Here is a 3,568-nt window from a genome sequence, read left to right on the forward strand (position 1 = left end):
CATTGTATAAAAAGGTCCATGTATGGAAAGGAAAAAGTCAGTTATGGAATGGATTGGTTTCTAACGAAAACTTAAAACATGTTATGGAATGGAGAGAAACAATAGGGAAAGATATTAAATACTAGGACTGCCTTTTTATACAGCTTGATTCATGCTGATTTGAATTGAATTAAATCTGCTATATGTATAAATATTTTACTGCCATATTTGTTAATCACTAATTAATGCTAATCTTTTGTATCATATTTTTAATAATGTGCTATCAATGAAAATATCCCTTTGATCAATTAGAATAGTTCATTTTCTTATTGAGTAACAGTGAGCATTGATCGGCAGACCTTATTTGGTCATTCAAAAAATTCTGGTTGGCTGCTACTGTGTTTTATAATTTTTTAAGTGACAAAAATTAAAATAGTAATTTTTGTGCTACAAACCTTCGCTAGATAATTTTTAACTGAAAAATGTTAATAATCTTAATCATAAAAATATTTGTCAAACTAAAATTTATATTTCCTTAAATGTCTAACTCTTTTTATTTTCTTTCAAAATATCTAACTTAATCAACATTTCACTAAAAGGTGAATTTGAAAAAAAAATTATTAAGGGAGAGAGTAAATATTCAAACAGGTATTTAAATTAAGGGATTTTTTCATTCCTATACACTATTTGAAACTTTATTACAAAAAATATCCATGTTTAGTTAATTATCCGGCCTAAACACGTTTTGTCTATAAATTATATACATTTATTTAAACTAGAATCCTTTTTGCAGTAGCCTTCCTTTTTTAGACGCGAGATTTTGGGATCCCGTAAGATTCTTCCGAGAATTTTGCGACGCAAGCATCGCAATTGAATTAAGCCTGCTGTTACGTCGATTTTCTCAGTTTATCATCGCCGATTATTTGGTTTTCTCTGTCTCCTCTGGTTTCACAACCATAAGCGAAGGTTTTGAAAAAAAATTGCAAACAATTATCTAAAATTGTATTGAATTCCGTGATATAATGTCAAAAATAGCTATTATGCTTCAGTTAAATGGTAACTGGGATAGCTTTGGGAGACACATAGATTTTAATATTGATGGAATTGTAGTTAGCGATGATTCAAATTATAGTCAATTGAATTCTGTAATCGCAGAGCATCTAATGATCTATACATTAGAAAAAATCATCGAAATCAAATACATTGTCAATGAATGTTGTCTTCCAATGGAAATTCGGAACGATATGGGAGTTCGAGTATACATGAAGACGAAAAAGGAAAACAAAAGCTTAGGAATGTATCCGCTATGTATAACAGTGCGTGATTTCGATTTGGAATGCAGTATCTCTAATTCGAGCACAATTGCAGGTTTGCTCTGTTATTTCAGTGGTGATATTTTTTTATATTTCATGTGTTCTATAATTTTTCTACAATATAGCTACAATGATACTACATAACAAGTGTAGTTATGGGTGTTTAACGGGTGGGCCGGGCCTCTATTTTTTGGACCCGTACGGGTTACGGTTCGGGCCGGTTCCGGGTTGGTTCTTAACGGGTTTAACGGGTTCGGGTTCATCCGAGTAAAAATTCAACCGTAAGGGTTACGGGTTGAGGGGGCCGGGCCGGGCCGAGTTTAGTGTATTTTTAATTTTTTATTTGGAATTTTTTATAAATATTGTAAGTTATATTAATACAAAGTACTAACATAAAGAATACAAGGAAGAAGGGAAAAAATTGCACTTATTGCAATTTGCAAATGCTACTTTTATTTCATAATTCAAACTACATTTTTAACAACAAGTAAATTCACCAAGGGTTTTAAATATATACCTCTAAAATGCAATATTTCACCTATATACATAGTGTAATTTTCGACGAACCATCCTCAGGACTATATAGCTTCGCCCATGCCCTTGTTTACATAGTTGACTGATCACATAATTGAATTGACAATATGAACAGATAAACAAAACACATAATACAAATAGGTTAAAAAAAAAATACCTTGGAAATCAACCAGGCTTTTTCCATGCGTTCAACAAAGTTAGATGAACTATCAACTGCTGATGCTCTTACCACAAAAATTTTGGGTATTTGCTTTAATCTAGGGTTTCCAGAGAAAATTAATTGTAATCCTCTTGGTGTTGCAAATCAATTAATAACATTTGATTTTGCAGTAATTATGGATCTACAAGAACATGTACAAGTACTGCTACTTGCCATTTTTTCCCTTCTTTTTTTTCCTGTTCAATTTCTTGCCCACAGAATTCGAAAATTAAAAAAAAAAAAAGTAGCCGTTTAAACCGGGCCTGTCCGGGCCGGTTAACCCAGTAAGAGTTACTGTTCACTCTTCCGGGTTCAACCGGGCCGGTTATCCGTTTCAAAAAACTAAACCGGACCAACCCCCCAACCCCCCATACCCAGCCCAGCCCAGCCCCCTCTTACCGGTCCGGGCCGGTTCCGGGTTCTACCGGTCTGGGCCGGTCTGGAACCGGGTCAACCCGACCCGTTTAACACCCTTAGGTGTAGTTCAACTGTTATGACTATTGAAGTATTGAATTTCACGTGTTCTACAATTTTACTATAAACTATCTACAATGTATGTATGAGCTGTAGTTAGCTTTAATTGATGACAGGTTCATCTGGAACACTGAAGTTGATCGATAGGCCAACATCTCCGGCGATAGTGGAATATGAAAGTATCATCATAACATAACATACGCCAAATATTACTGAAGTAGGCCAAGTCTACAAAGACAAGCAAACAATTGTCAATGCAATAAAGCACTATTCTGTCATGAATAAGTTCCAATTTAGGGTGAAAAGGTCTAGCGCAAAAAGGTAGGAACAATTCAATTGTCAAAATCATATTTTTGTTTAATTTGTAGTTTCTTTGTATTTTTTTTAATAGTTTGTAATATCATTGTATACAAATTGTATATAATTTATAGTTTTTTTGGTATAGAAATTGTTTACTGTAAGATTTTTATGCTTAAACAACCTATTATTTTGTAGCTACATTTCTCATAACATTCTTTAAATTATTTTTATTCTTTAGCTACTGCCTGGTATGTGTTGGGGGCAATTGTACATGGCACTTCAAGTCCACCAGCATAAACGAATCACCATCGTTCAAGGTTCGAAAATTCAACAGCTTGCGCACATGCTCTTTGATGGACAATACATACATACAACGCAAACCTACTTTCATGGTATTTGGTAGCATAGTTATACCAAAATATGCGGATCCTAAGACAATTTACACACCAAAAGACATACAAAATAATATGTTGTCGGAACATGGTGTGACTTAACATACATGCAAGCACGGAGAGCAAAGGAAAAGGCTTTGGAATTTTTGAGAGGTCATCCTGCTGATTCCTACAGTCACTTGCCAAGTTATTTGTATATTCTGGAGAAGAATTATCCGGGGTCGATAGTTAAATTGCAGAAGACTGGAGATGGCTGTTTCTTGTACGCATTTGTTACGCTTAGTATGTCCATCAAGGGTTGGGAGTATTGTAGGCCAGTTGTAGTAGTTGATGGCACCTTCTTGAAGTCGGCATATAGGGAATAATGTTAACAGCTA

Source organism: Nicotiana attenuata, unplaced genomic scaffold (assembly GCF_001879085.1).
Source record: "Nicotiana attenuata strain UT unplaced genomic scaffold, NIATTr2, whole genome shotgun sequence".
Lineage (NCBI taxonomy): Eukaryota > Viridiplantae > Streptophyta > Magnoliopsida > Solanales > Solanaceae > Nicotiana > Nicotiana attenuata.